Raw genomic sequence first — 17,065 nt, forward strand, 5'->3', positions numbered from 1 at the left:
TTTTAGTGGGCCCAGGCTGGATTCGAACCCACTACCTTAGGTGTATGTGGCTGACACCTTAGCCACTTGAGCCACAGGTGCTGAGCCACTATTTTTTATTTTAAACCAGAATAAGTAGAAAGAATTATGAGCACTCTTCTACTTCTAGAACACACTGTTCTGAGTTGTGAAAGCAAGGAAAAGACATGAAATCACAAAAATTTGCAAGCATTTTAGAGAGAAAATAGAGCCCTACTTGCAAATGTGATACGTGTGAACCTCTCAGTAAGTCCTTCCCAACTTCATTCTCACTCCCAGGAAATAGAAAAATTAAAAAGCAATAACACTCTCCAAAGGGTGTGTTTCTGAAGGTATAAAATAGAGAAGTTATACCTGGGAAATGTTAATGCAACTGTATCATGTCAAAGCAAATGTTGTTATCTGAGCACACTGTAATAAAAATCTTGGATTAAACATGAATATACTAGAAATAAGTAATATGGAAACCATAGAAACTTACTGCAGAAGAAAACTAAGTAAATTTAAAAAGGGATTACAAATATAATGTGTTTAAAAAAGGCAAGTGGCAGGAAAATTCTCTGAAGTGACTCACATGATAAAATTAGTATCTTATGCTAACATGAGCTCAGGACCTGTAAGATGTTTTAACAACGCAGCCAATGAGATGAAAATGGAGATTCCAGCCTAATTATCAGCTACGAGGAACTCAGAATTCACAGATAAAGATCTAATCAAAGGCATAGAGGGAGACTTTCATATTATTAAAATTGATATGAAGAAAAATGAGAAAAGAGACTAAGAAATTGTAAAAATAAAAGATAATATGGAGGTGAGATTAATATTTCACAGTATAATAACTGACATAGAAATAAAATTCTCTGGATAATTAAAGGAAAACATCTAAAAGGAAAAGTGAAAGTATGTTATGTAGCATATAATATTTTAAATAGAGCTCTCATATTTTATATATACATGTAATGGTTAAATTATAGAAATTAATTGATAAACAAAACTAGAAAATGCCACATAGAAAATAGCTGTTATCAAATGACAGATGATGGTGTTACTCTAACTTTCCACAGATAAGCTCAAGGGCAAAAGACCAGAAACACTGTCTAAGATAAAGCGTGGTCCAAGCCTGTCATACTCGGCTTGCTGTTAAGAGATAGACATTCTAATATAGGAAAGAACTGCATCTCTCCCTGGCTACTGGGAACAGGCCTGTAGTCAGCCCTGTAGTTTCCTCACACATATGCACTGATTTATACTCATCTGAATATTCTGGATTTCGCCTTTCGTTCAAATCCTTGGGGTTTTCTTTCTTCCTCGTTCACTCTCTCTCCTCTCTCGTACTCTACTTTATGAAAGGGAAGACCTCCAGCTGTCTGGGCTTCCTGGACTCCCAGCTCTGCCTTCTCACCTGCAATAGACTGCCCGAATTCCCCGTGCCTGTCTTCGTTAGGCAGTGAGTTGGACATGAGCAAGGTGGATGTGGTCAGGGTATTCTGGGCTGTTATGAGGATAGGATGACACAAGACCCTGCAGTTTGGCAATTCCTGGAAAAAAAAAGAGTTAGACGGAGCTTAAGGGACTTTCCAATGCAATTATGGAATGAGGTCAAGTCCACCTGACAGTGTCAGAAACAGGTTTAGAAAGAGTAGTTTATGAACACTACAAGAATTATAGAGTACAATAGAATTGACTCAGACTCTGGGTGGACCAATCAGAAAAAGAAGCTTACAAAGTGGAACTTTACAAATAATAGATAGCATTTCCCTTAAATTACATGTCAGAATTAAAACCGATGCTTTTGTGATACCTGCTGTTACTGGGTCTATGCCTGCCTCACTGTGTAAGTCATTGATAAACTTTCTTTTACTAAATTTCATTTGTTCCCTTTCTTTATTTTTTCTTTTTATTTTATTTCAAACCACTTTATAGCCCTAATCATTTTTTGTTTATTTTGTTAATTTTGTTATTTTGTTGATTGGGTACCAGTAACCATTCTTCAGCATTGCGAACCAAGAGCCTGACCCAAGGACCTGTCATTTGGTCCCCACTCACCACTCGCCCAACTCCATGGTCTACATATATGATCTGAGCAATAAATTGGAGCAATCCTTAGGATTACCTTGTCCATTTCCTCCCTCTCGAGTATGTTAGTCTCCATTGCTAATTGATCACTTGAGAGTTATTCATCAATACCTTTTGTCCATGAAAAAAAAATCCAAGTGTATAAGCAAATTCAATTTATGTAATGCCACATGGGACACAGAAATCATATATCCTTAATCTTTGAATCAGACGTACATAACGTATTATAGCTCTATTTGTCAAATACTGCTGCTTTTTTTGGTGAAAGTAAAAGTGAAAAAAAGGAGAATAAGTAAAAGAGTCATTTTCTCCATGACATCAAGCTCCTGACATTTTAGCCTGTGGACATATCTTATTCCAGTTTCAGAGATTCTGGAATGTATATAGGATCATGATATGTATTATTTTCTACTATCTCCATGGTTCACAAGTCTTTACAAGATAAGAAAAAAATACTGTTTGTATTCAGGAGACAAGTTAATAAAGCACATAAATTACCCACTATTTACTTTATAATGATCAATAAAAATTTATGATTATTTTGAGAAATATGAGAACAATCACATTTATGAAGGTCAAGGACTAATAAACATTCTACACTTACATTCTTATCATGGTCATCATGGCCATATTTGGATGTTTTCCCTCCTGGGTATCAAACAACATGCAACAGCTACAATCTACCTATATGAATCTGCCTTATATTCACAGAAATGTATGCTCTGGCTCTCTCTCCAGCAATAGATAATAAATGGAAAATCCACAGATTTTAATCAGAGTGACATTTATTCAGTTTATTCATTTATTTATACAGTATCTGAAAATACAATTAAAGCAAAAATATTCAGCAAGTAGGTGAACACCCACATTCGTGCTATGAAATGTGATTTTTTTTTCTCAGGGTTGTTGCCTTTTCTCTCTGTAGCCATTATTACCTTTATTACCTTCTTTCTTTCCTGCATCAACACCTGCATGATCGCCTCTTATTTCATCAGCTAACACCTCCAACATTGCAATTTTCATTACAAATTTGCAATAGTAGTGCTATAGTTATTAATATGGATGAACTTAACCTCAGTTGGATAATTAAATACCATATATAGTTTGGTGGCTTAGACTCAATGAAATATACTGCTAAAATTCCTTGCAATAATGTAAAGTAAAATGTTTAATGATTTAAATTGGTAGCAACCACCAAGTGGATTTTTTCACATATTGGTCACTCACTCACTAGTAACTTGGACCAGAAAACATTTTTCTCCAAAATATTCCCCATACTATATAGTGGTGAGAGAAACATCCAAAATCTGTTACAAACCCTGCAAAAACCAAACTCCTATATGTTTTGAGATGGAATATAAGAGTTCCTGGTATTGAATTGAGTTCTTGATGTCACTGTGATGACAGCATTCTATTCTATAATAGGCAAGAGGCAACACTAAATCAAAAGTGACAATGGACATTTGGGAATATCTTATAGAGTCTAATCACAAATTACAATTTTTCTAGAAAAAATATCCATCAACTAACTACAAATACTCTTTATTACTATACCTTAAGTGGCTCAGATATGGAATATGAAGAGCCAGGCTTGAATATGCGTCCTCAATATCCAGATGTGAGTCATTTCAAAGACTCAATGCCCATTAAAGAAAGAGAATAATTAGAAAAGATCCCTCTGATACCACTACAGATACTTGAAATGAATCTTTGCCCTAGGCTTCCCAAGATAATAATAAAACTATATATCAAGTTTACTCCCAACTGAGAAATAAAAGTGTCCCAATAATTTTGAAATTTTTAGATTGTGAATCTGAACTCCTGGGCACACTGCAGGAATTTTTGGACCTATCAATCATAGTGGAGTTATATGAGTGTTATATGATAAATGAGCAGAATAAATCGAATTCTATCTAAGTCTTTCACAGGGTGAAGTTATTATATCTGCACAGTCATCCTGTAGTTATTTATTCAGTTTATGAAAATACAATTAAAACAAAAATATTTGGCAAGTAGGCCAACATCCACATTTGTGCTATGAAATGTGATTTTTTCCCTCAGGTTTTTTACTTAATGGTAAATACTTATTCCCCTTAAGGATCCACCTTCACTCCATCTCTCATTGCTCCTACAAGTGTAAGACACAGTTACAATGTGTAACACGGTTCGATACTCACCAAAAGAACTGTAAATTGTACTCCTTCTCTTATTGACACACAAAAAATGAGTTGTTTGTACTAGAATGGTAAATTAAGGCAGGACTATAATGTCATATCAGTTCAAAATTATCATTTTGTTTTGGCCTTGATTATATGAAAGACAAGACCTAGAATTTTCCTTTGAGTAGAAAACATACAATAGCTAGAGTGGTCTTATTTACAGTTCAGTCGGACTTAGTGCAGCTCCAGAAGACACATTTTCATAAAGTTTTCTGGAAATACATTGTTGAGAAGAGCACCATGATCCTTAGCTACTCTGCAGTGGTTCTTCTCCACAGGCCAAGAATGAGCGTGTGAGACTCCTGTTCCCTGAATGTGGTGGGAATGACGGAATCATAGAATGTCAGAGGAGAACTAGTGACATTTTACTACCACATAAAAAGTAGACATGGCTAGCGTAATGAGAATCAGTACGAAAGCACTAATTGTAATAAATTTATAGAGAGCGATCTTTTGTTATAGCTGATTTATAGCAGTTTTCCTAGGAATGAGATGTTTTTTCATTCAACACAATTGTACTTAATTTGAAATAGAAAAAATATCTACCTCTGAAAAATATAGTATGACACAGTAGCGATTCATAGCCCCTAGTACATTTCTAGAAATGAATTAAACATCAGAATCCCGTTAATAAAGGGGAGGGTGGGTACTTTAGAGGAAGAATGCTGCTGTACAGTCATGCATTACTTAATGATAGGGAGGCAGTGTGAGAAAGGCGTCATCAGGGAATTGTGTCATTGTGCAAACATGATAGAACGTACTTCCTCAAACCTAGATGGTGTAACCTCCTGCATACCTAGGTTACAGACCTGTACAGTATGTTACGGTGCTAAAGACTGCAGGCAATTGTAATACAAAGGTGTTTGTGTACTTAAACATATATAAACATAGAAATGGTGCAGTAAAAACAAGGTATTATAATCTCATGGGCCCATGGTAGCATACACTGTCCATAGTTCCCTGAATCATTTTTACACAGGGCATGACTATACTTCCCAAATGTTTGTTATACGTATTCAGTCTGATGTTCCCCTGAGGGTCATTTGTTCATTAACTAAACAACTGGTATATCATTTAGTTACTAGACACTAGCTGTAAATTCCTCTTGTTAACAACTGGTCAATGTAGGCAATGTAGAAACTTACGGAAGTCACATTTTGATGGAATTTCGCCTCAAGTACATGTTGCAATGACTCCAGATTGATCCTAAATCTGCCCCCTGTTCCAAAATGTATATATAAAATAGACATATACAGCTGCTAACAGAATCTCGATAGTCTTTCCCAATCTGTGAGGTGATCTATATTAAAGTGGAGAAGACCAATTAAAATGGTCTAATGGTCCCTCTACTTCTGGCCCTTTCTTCTTAACCTTGCAGTTCTCAAGACATTCTAGAAATTAATATAAACAAATCTTGAGTGGTATGGATGGCTACACCCACATATTGCAAATCAAGCTGTATATTTGTTCTCTACAGAAGACAGAGTAATCTTGGAAAGTGTTAGTGGATTGTAACCAATATAATCAAGTCATGCTTCCAGTATTTGGTATGTCAGATTTTCGTTTTGTTTCATTTACTGAAGGCAATGTAGAGTAATAGAGGCTCTGATACTGGAAATTCACCTATTAAAGTGAATTTTTTCTCAATTTTTATTAACAAATACTAACCAAAGGCATTTGTTTTCATTTGGATAAGACAATCTTTTACACTCTCAAATCCCAGGAGTACAGGAACTTTTTCTATCTCTGCTATGATCTAGTTCACAGAAACCTTGCTCATTTGCCATTCTGGTCCACTTCATGCACAATTTCTTTTGTCCAAAGTAATGCATGTGGGATAAATGTTGGTGACATCATGCTGGTCTATTGCCATCACAAGGATAATATCATGATAATAAAACCTGGAAAATAACCGTCTATAAATCTTTAAAAGGAACATGTTTTCTAAAGGGTAAAAAATAATTTGAAAATATTTCAGAAATTAAACAGCCCATGAAGAGTCTAGGAGTGCAAAAGTCTAGACAATGTCAGGTGAAGACGTGTCTTCCTAGGTAAAGGGCTAATTGTTGCATCTATCACCATTTAGCACTAGAAGAGAAACACGTCACCAAACTCTTTCAGTTTTGAAGGCAACATCCATTAGTCCATTTACAGAACAATAAGAAAGGTTGTCAATTTGGATTATAGTCCAAACCAAAAGAAATCTCTCCAACTTGTTCAACCTTCTGTAATGCATTCCACCTAAGAAATTCAGTCATCCTGATGTGTCAGTAACAGTGAAGAATGCTGACGGAGGACTTGATTGGCTCCTGCAGTTAAATTATAGTGCAAAATTATAGAATTTTTGAATGAGTTTATGCTATCACTAAAGAAATTTCTTTTTCTTTCGAGAAAAGGAAAGTGACTTTATATGAGCCCTAGAAGAGACTGATTTTTTAAATATATGCCACCAAGATAACAGGCAACCCAAGCTACCAGTCTTGAACTGAGTATTAATATGTCTGCCCAAATGAGGCAGTCATGATACATCATCAACTTGCTCAGGTCTTGACGATGTAAATAAATATGATCACCAAGTAGTTCTGCCTCCTATGGCTTACTGCTTTACTGTTATATATGCCTCTTCCCAACCTAAGCCTGTAGTCTCAAGAGGAATACTCTGTTACCAATTAATTAACAAGAAAAATTCAGGCTAGATTTTCAAATGTTTTGCACAATATCTCAACTTGGTTAAAAGTGAGTTGCTGTGGCTTTATAACCACACTCGGCAGTAATCCTGAAGCATAATGATGAAGGAAAAGCCTTCCAGGAGCAGAGGTAAGTAGTGCATCTGTACATCATAAAAGTTTTTAAACATCCTATTTTTCTCATGTCTCAGTGTCCCCACAAACCAGCTGTGAGTATTTTGTCCAGAAGAAAAGTACAACAGTGTGAGAATCCTGGTCTTGTCACAAATCCCTCTTCTTGCACCATCCCCCCCAAAATGGGACATCATGATATTCAAATACAACAATAGAATCCTCGAATACATCTTTTGCTTATGTACTTCCCCATGACTCGTAACAAAGATGCTTGACATGAGTCTCTCTCTCCTCGTTTCCTCCCTCCCTCAGCTCTCCACCTGCCTCAGGGAGCCTGCTCTTTACCAGCTCTTCCATATGGCCCCCTATGTGTCGTATTGTGACTTCTGTCTCTAGGACCTGTAAATATAATAAATCCTTTAATACCATGGTTCAATCTCTCTGAAGAAGACAATTAGAACAGGCCTTTTGTAAGATTCATCATATGATGATCTTTGGATGACAAAACATTGTTGGGACAGTTACTAAGAATGATCAGGATTACATTTGACTGCCAGCTATTTAGCATTCCTCATTCTGTTGCACCCAGAGACACAGGAAAGGGTTACGGTATTGACTGAATCAATGGATCCTTTTTATTAAGAAAACATTGGGTTGCCGCTCCACAGTGTGGGCAAGGCAAAATATGAGGACTGTCCAAGAAGTATCCAGCCGTTGATAATATTATGGTTATTTTATCGTTTTTATTTTAAAAGTTATATGACCGGATACTTTCCCAACAACTTTTGTACACTTAAAACTCAGAATATTCTCAGAATAGTAGGGGACATCCTACTATTCCAAATCTCTTGATAAATTAATAGAAAAATTCAACAATACATTATAAGCGTAACTGTTAATGACAAACACTCTGCAGGAATAAAGGTTGTTGTCATGAACCAAGAGAGGTACCACAATTATTTGGCATGCTTGCTGAGAGAAAAACAGATGTGGACTGTGAGCTAGAAAAAAATAATTTATAAATACCTGCTATGACCATCTGGATAGTTTAAAAGTAAGGATATATAAGCATAGCTTACTTGACTTGATATGAAAAATTACTTACTATTAACCAATTATTTTGCATTACCATCTCTGTCACTGTCAAAATAAAATGTGTTAAATAAAATAAAAATTAGTAGTAGTCAACCCCATATTTCAATATTTACAAAATATTTAATAGTAGCACTTAACATCAAAGAAACCTTATATAACAGCTAAATGAAATCAAAGGTTAGGAATTAAGTGTGAAGTTTAACTCTTTTAGGGAGAGGGTGAGTGCACCTTCACTGTCTAAGTAATGCTTGCATGATGTTTTATGGAAGCATAGTATTACCGATGTTTTTGTTTGGAAATAAAATAGAGTTAAAGGATTAAGTCTGCCTGCTGACTTCTTCCCACCATTGTTCAAGTCTAAATCTATGAGTATCATCTAAATTTCCTTCCTATATAGTCCAGCAAAGATTTAGATTTGATCAATATGTTTGTTGTTCTTTTTAACAGTTTTAGAAGCAAGAAGGGAATCAGTGGCCATTGTTATTATTAAAGATGATGATGGTGGAAAATACAGGTGGTATTTAGGGCCCCGCTTATTCTCTCTCCTTTCACACTATATTCAGGTCTCATAGTGGTAGCTCAACAGAGGTAGTGGCCTTTCCATGAAATCCCTCACATTTAATTTAGCCTTTTGGAATGCCCCTTCTCTTAACCTGGGAAAACATTTAAATATTTACATGGCAAAAGCCTATGTAAAAAAACCCTATATTCCATAATACATATTCATGTTTGCATCATTACCTAATATGTGTATTTTATGCATTAATTTTATGTATTTTCTGACTCTGTCTCTAAACTGTAAGTGCCTTAGAGCAGGGTTGTTGGCCTCTTTTGTTTACTGCAAACTTCCAGGGTTTAGAACAGAGCCTGATACACGGTCCTCATCTAACATATTGTTAAATATGCGGATGTGTGTGCAAGCATGTGTAAATTAAATTTATTAGTATTGATCATTTATGAAATAAATTATAACAATACCTTAGTTAGATGATCTATTCAAGAAAACCATTATATTGTGTCTTAAACTACCTAGAAACAAAATTTTTGTTGAATGAAATATAACAGAATGGAAAGCTAAAAACCGTAAGAAGATCTTTGGAATGATTTATGTGTTTGACACCTCACTTTAAATGGTTCCTTTCTCCTTGCCTTTGGGCTTACATGTATTTAGTGGGCTAAGTAGTTTTTAATTGTTCTTATTTTTAAAAAAATCAGGAAGGGAGACAAGGGCTCTGCTCCAATCAAAATAAATTCTTTATCATGGTACTACTTAACATCTCTGAGGACAGCAACTTAATAGTCATCTGTCTATAAGAAGTAGCTCCAGGGATGATATTGTACGTACATCTTCTAAAGGCTATGAAGGCTGTTCTGAATAAATTTACCAAATTCTGAGACAAAACTATCATGTCTATTGTTTGTTTTATTTTAGAATTTTTACTAATACTAATTGCAAATAGTATTAATTATTAGTATTCATAGTAATAATGGTATCAATAGTAATAATTGTACACAATTAATAGTAATAATAGTATTAATAGTAATAATTGACACTACTAATTTATATATTTTGTCATTTTTAATATGCCTGAGCGCCACTAATATCATTTTTTCATGATATTATATAAATCACTGTGGTGTTATATGTGCTGGATAGTACATTTGGGTTTGTTTATTTTCATTTCATTTTTTTTCTTTAAAATTTACAAAAATTGGACCCAAAAGCCTGTAGATGACAAATACATGTGGTAAATGACACTTGAAATCCTCTGTTATCAAGGACATTTAAATTAAAATTATAAGGGGTTTGAGGAATTCTAAGACGACATCAGATGCTGACAAAAGAATCTACCTGTATTATCAGTGTGCGAAAGAAAGGCACTGAAGGTTGTTGATGAAAACAATGCTGACCTAAGAACTAACAAAGTGATTTGAATTTGTAAAACTAATTGCAAAAGGAATAGTAAATAGTATTGTACACAAGCTGATAAGGTTCCCCTGGTGGTGCTGGTTAACAATTCTTATTCCAGTTGACATATATACTAAAATTTAAAACATTAAGTAAAATAATGGAAGATGCAAGGATTCAGGAATCTCACTGATGGAGTGGGGATTTAGAAATAGGCTAGGGGGAGAAACTAGTATAATATTGTGCTAATGGAATCGATTTAAGAATGTCATTATGAACTCCCACTTAGCTCAATAGGGATACAGAAATGTGTGTGTGTAATAGATAGAGGTGGTGATATCTCTCTCATCTATCTTAAATGACACACACATGTATAATGCCGTTTTCCCAAATGGCACAGCATAGAAAGGAAGGAAAATGAATAATTTTAAGATGGCAACCCTGACAAACCCTACTTCAGTCAGAGTATCAAGGTGACAGTATTAACAGTGACAAGTCATGCCGGTAATATGAAATCTTATGATATGATGAAAATGACACATTTCCTCTGTGATCTTCCACTTCAAAACACATAAACCAAGTCTAATAATAATAATGATAAAACTGGGAGGCACCTGTGGCTCAAAGAAGTAGGGTGCAGGCCCCATATGCCAGCAGTGGGCGGTTGAAACCCAGCCCCAGCCAAAAACTGCAAAAAATAAAAAATAAAAATAATGATAAAACTCACATCATTCAAGTATCAAATCCCAATCTACCGAATATCTGACCAGTAGTACACTTTGAAACAGTCATCAAAAACAAGGAGCACCTGAAAATCTGCATCATCCGAGAGGCACAGGAGTCAGGGCAGACAGGACTGCCAGAGGTGAGGTGGGTCTTACTCATTTTGGGCGGATTTGAGAACATACATACACTAGGTGCCTTCAAAACAATCAAAATGTATTTCTCACCTCTGGAGGAGGGGGAGTCCTAGATCTGTGTGCTAATGTGGTCAGTGCTGGTCATGGCCCTGTGTCAATTTAATGCTGCCATCTTCTTATTGGATGCTCTGGGACAGAGAGGTGGCCGAACTCTCTGGGGTCCCTTTAATAACTGCACTAGTCCCACTCATGAGGGTGCTATTTCCATAAACTAATTAACTTCCCAAGACTCCACCTCTGAACATCACCATTATTTGGGGGGTTAGGATTTTAACACATAAATTTAGCAGGGACAAAACAATCAATTGCAACATTGCATTCTGTATTGAATTCTGTAATAGCAAGATATTAGATATAAATTAAGAAAATCAGAATAATGTATAGCATTTGGCTAATAATGTTTGTTAATTACCAAATAAATTTAAATGTTGAATCTAAAGGTTTCATGAAATGCAAAGATATTCCCTTCAAAATATTAGTAATACAGAGTTTATATACAAAATTTTAATTTTTAATACTCTAACTGATACAGATTTTTATGCATTACTAGTTAGCATATAATTTAATGGAAATTATTGTGGTTGAAGGAAAAGCATGAGAATGCCATTTAATAATTTTTGCCTTTTTTTTTTTGGAAAATTCACAATATCTGCTATCACAGCCCTAATCAAAGAAGTAACATGATTCATAGCAAGTCAAGTTACTTCATTGAATCCATTTGTTGAAAAGTAGAACAATCCTGGTCATACATTTTTGGTAAATATAGTCTTTATGTTCTAAAACAAGTTGTAGCAATATGTGTGTGTATGTTTTTTAAACACAAAAGAACAATCGAAAACCTTTCACATGAAAATATACAATCTTTTGGACAATTCATTTAAAAAATCAAAAGCTATATAGATTTTTTTTAGAATATAATATATTAGCTGTGTCCAAGAAACTGCAATTTACACCTTTAATCCGCTATAGATCAATAAGGGTATATGAAGTGAAAATCAATACCATTAGCAATTTAAGTTTTAAAAGGTGTTAGATTTTTCATGGAACTGTTGGTAAAACTGGATTCGCTTTTTCTCATATAAATAAACACTTTTTAACCAGAGAGAATAAACTATGAAAAGTAATAACAGAAACAAAATATCGAGTACACACCTTATCCCACATATAAATATACATGGCATATATGTGTGTATGTCTATACTTACATGTACACACATACATACAGTAAATTCATTCACTAATTTCACAATGTCAGCTTTAAGAAGTAAGGACAAAGACTACATGGTGATTGTAGCCTCACTAAAGGTATATGTGTGGTTGCCAATGTACAAATAAGTCCATCTTTAGCAAGAATAATAAATTATTTGAATCATGCCTGTCAGACTGTATTCTATTTCATTTTAAGAAAATCCTATTGTCGTATAAATAAACTGAGAATGAAATATCTAAATTACAATCTTTTCTTTTCCTTATCTTTTTTAATAAACATGTTTAAATGTTGGCAATAGCATCAATTTATACTTAATAGTTGAATAGCTGAAGATGTCATTTGATTCTCTTTCACATGAACTGCTCAAAAATACTCATTTGTTAGACCTATTTCATTGTACTCATTCTAGCAATCTTTAAAACAACCTTAAAGTTACTCATCTAGGTAATATTATTTTAACATGAAATTTATCACCAAAAAAGTTTAAAATACATTTATTTATTAACAGAAGCTTATCTTCACTGCATGTGTAAAATCCCTTAGAGTGTGTGCATTAAAATATTAATAATCTTATAAAATACCTATGATTACTTTTTAGCTTTATCCTGTTCAAAACAGGATTATTTTATACCTTTTTGCCTTTTTCCTTGTATAGTTTAAAAATCTTATAAAGTTTAAAAATCTAGAGATAAATATAATAAAGAAAATGGATATTTGAATTTCAGAATTAACATATATTCATAGAGCGTCTTCACTAATCTCTCTAATATCCCTTCAATAATTTTCTATGTAATTGAATATGGTGGGTTTTTTAAGTAAATTTTTATGCAGCTAATCACTGGAATATGGAGAAGAAACTCTTAAAAATGTGAGGACTACCTCAAAATATATATGGCACAACTCCCAGAAAAATTCCAATTATTTCATATCTTTTTGAATGAATGAATCTACTTATTGTCTAATTGCATTCTAGTTTGTTCCCCTTTTGTCCTTCTCTGTAAAAGCAGTAATATCCTTTGTGCCCTACAGAGGAGACTGAGGCTCTGTCTTCCATCCTTGTGGTTGAAAGGCAAGGCTCTCCTTTCCCCACTTGGAGGTGGCTAAGAGAGTATGGGTTTTCTCAAATCAGTTTTGCTCAAGAAATTCCTTCAATTTTAATTTTTTTTTAAGTTTTATGGGTACATAATAGTCATATATATTTATGGGGTACATATGCTGTTGTGACAATACAGGTATACAATGTAATATAATGAAATCAGAGTAATCAGGGTACCTGTTACTTTAATCATTTATTACCTCCTTCAGTTATGAACATTCCAGTTCCACATTTAATTATATCCTCCCTTTTAGTTGCTAAAATGATACAAGGGCAATGACTACCATGCCATTAAGCTGCTCATTTATTTTTTATTTGTAAATGTTAATATTCCTGAGGTATAAGCACAATTTGGATACATTAATATATTGCACTGTGGGGGATGTCAGGGCCTTCAGTACATACATCACTGAAACAACACACACTGTCCCCAGCAAGCAGTCCCCAAGCATCCATCCTCCTCCCACCTCCCCACCCCTCCATGTGTCCATTGTCTATCAGTCCACACTGTGATACCCATGATAAGTCTTGTCTTAAATATAAACATAAACAAAATATATTGGGATACGTCAAATCCCAATAAAATCCATTACTAAGAAATTGTTTTATAAATCAGAACCTTGTGTTGAAACCAATAGAAAGCCAATCTACCTTACTTAATTAGAAGCAGAATTTTCAAAAGAACATATCTAATTGCCAAGAACTCAGTGAGATCTAGAATACATCTACAACATCAAGAGCATTCTGGGTCAGAGGTAATTGCTGCCACTATTTTGGTTCTGAACTTAGATATCCAGTCATCATCACTGTTGTGGTTGGACTTCTTGCTATTCTGGGTACTTCTTTCTAAAATGGTGATGGTGACTTCATCAGCCACTGTTAACTATTAAACTCTCCCTATCCCTGTTTCTTTGAGTTAAAAATCAGGTAAAGTATCCGTTGCTTAAACCTCAGACCTCTTCCTACAGCTTAGATACTAAAGAATGAACAAGGTAGATACATAATTTCAGTTGAAATATGATGTGGTTTGAGCAAATATTTCAGATTGATATTATAAGTCGCCATTTTGGCTGTTCAACAAATGCATGAATATTTCCTGCCACAAATACACTTGGAAAACAGGTGCTGATGTGAATCCCAATATCCTAAAAGATATTTCACAGAAAATAATTTTGTTCCTTTGTAATATTGATTTATTTCAAGGTAAAATAGATTTCTATAAATTTGCTCAAATAATAATTTAATCATTTGTTGATCTGGAACAACAAAAGTAATCATCCAACACAACGTAGTGTTCATTCTTTAATTAACAGTGCACTATTGATAGAATTGACTGTATGAACATCTAATTTTTTACTAGATTAAGGTCAGCTGTAAGGGTAAGATTAGTGACAATAGAATATTTCAGAGAATATTTTATTCTTATAAAGAGTTTATACTTTGATGATAAGTTTTGAACTGTCATTTTATGATGTTTCTGTTTTCATGATCTAAAATATTTTCACTAGATATTTACAGGAACTGTATCTGTAATCTGAGGCTATATGATTTCTGCTTTTAGAATTCCTTGGATGTGGTACAGAACCCTTGTTTTAAACTTTAGCTGATTGCTTATTCTTAATAGAGTAAACATCCCCCCAAGAACTTTGTGGAGAGATAAAATAATTCTTCTTAAAATCTACCTGGACTCAAGAAGTAGGTTAAATATGTCTTCCAGGGTATAATCTATCTACTAATGTCAAATTATAATTCTGTTGAAAAAGCCCTGTAATTAATAGACATAATGGATTTTAACCTTTTCATAATTAAATTGATTAAACATATAAATAAGCATGCACAAAACAAAATTACATACTCTCTATGGTTATTATAAAGCAAACAGTCATGAAACCAAGATTTAAAAAAATACCAAAGTCCTGGTACACTGCCGTATGCCTTTTCACAATCAAAATCCCTTCTCCTGAAAGATAACGATTATCTTACCTTTTTTTATTAAGTCATAAGCACATAGATCATGTATACATTGATGTCTTTATGGGGTACAATGCGCTGATATTATTTTACTTTTTATGGGGAACATTTTCTTACTTTATGTTTGTGCCATATGTTGTGTATATTATAGGATCAGATTTAAGTGTAAGGTTATTTAAATAAAGTGACAGCATAAGTTAATGTAATAAAACTGATATAATGAAAAGAAGAAATATACTGAAGAAAAGAGAAAAGTTCTGAAAATTGCCAGACAACAATTCTAATTTCAAAGGACTACTTGAGAATTAAAAGAAAATTCTACATAAAAAAATTGAAAAACGTGCAGAGGATCTAAGTTTTCATCCTTTCCTCTGTAAGTTGTTGGGAATGGACAGGGAGCATTTATTTTGCTTGCTTCTTTGATTTTGACTGTTAACTGTGTGAAAGTTTTACACAATGTGCTACAAGTTGAGTTAGCAATAACATTTTAAGCCATTTTAAATCTAAATTAGCTGAAATTTTCATTAGCATAAAGATGGGAATAGACAACTATCTGTGAAACCCTGTAAAGGGAAAATAGATCTAAAAATTTAAGTTTCACATACACATAAATATTGTAAACACTGAACTTTTAGCTGTACAATGTACTGTATCTTTCAGTTCATCTATTGGGTTTGATCCTTGTTTCAGACTGAAGTTCAGTGGATTTCAGTGACTGGTCAGATGACCTGGCTCATAACCTCTCATATTTGACTTGGCCTCCCAGGTTGGAGCTTCCCATAGAATTGCATAAATTAAGAGATTGGGAATCTGGTCCTTGAAATCTCTATTTAGACTACAATATATTTAACATTCTTATTTATTGTCAAATTGAAAGGGGTGTTCTGGCTCTCCTGATTAATTCCAAGGTGGCATAATAAACTCAGATGTATGACTTTAATATGCATGTACAGAAATTGTGAGATTGTATTTCAACAATATTGAAAACCTGTATTAATAAAACCATTTAGCCTCACTATTTGATAGCTTTAAAAAGTGCCACTTTAAGGGATTTTTGAGTTTTTGATAATCTGTTTTGCAAGAAAGAATTATACAATGATTCAAATGTAACAATATATGCTCACAACACAGTTCGTGTTTCTCTTTTTCCTCTTAAAATTGAGAAAAAAGTTGTGAGGCCATAGTAGGCACCATTTTCTAATATTTTAAATAACATTTTGTCTAGCAAATAGAAATACCAATTCTTCTTTAAATCTTATGGAGGTCTGGCTTTGTTGAACCTAGGACCTCTGTCCAGGTCAACCTGGCTCTCCTCTAAAGAGCATCATGACAGCATCAGGGGCTCTGTAGATGGCCCTAGTTCCTGCATCTTGATTAGGTTCTTTCTATTTATCTTTGTAAACTGAGATTAAGCATTCTTTTATACCCCAAAGAAAGTGTCAACTTTAGGTCAAATGGTGTTAGATACGCTTTCTTATACAGTATTTGCAAGACTTCAACTGGGGTTCAGAGATTAGTATGTGCCCAGAGTTCATTGATGATATGCATTTCATATATTTAAGTATGTTAAAGTCATAAGTCAAGCTGAAAAATGCTATATAACACATCATAATCCTGTTCTTCTATCTTGACAAGTATATCTCTATAGTGACTGTAAATCTGGGTTCAAATTAGGATTATTGATGCTTCGGATTTCCTGGTCCAAGGTTTAACTTTTACCCTTTTGTGCTCCCCACTTTGGAAGGAGTGG

This window comes from Otolemur garnettii, unplaced genomic scaffold (assembly GCF_000181295.1).
Source record: "Otolemur garnettii isolate 467f Iridium unplaced genomic scaffold, OtoGar3 scaffold00009, whole genome shotgun sequence".
In the NCBI taxonomy this organism is placed as follows: Eukaryota; Metazoa; Chordata; class Mammalia; order Primates; family Galagidae; genus Otolemur; species Otolemur garnettii.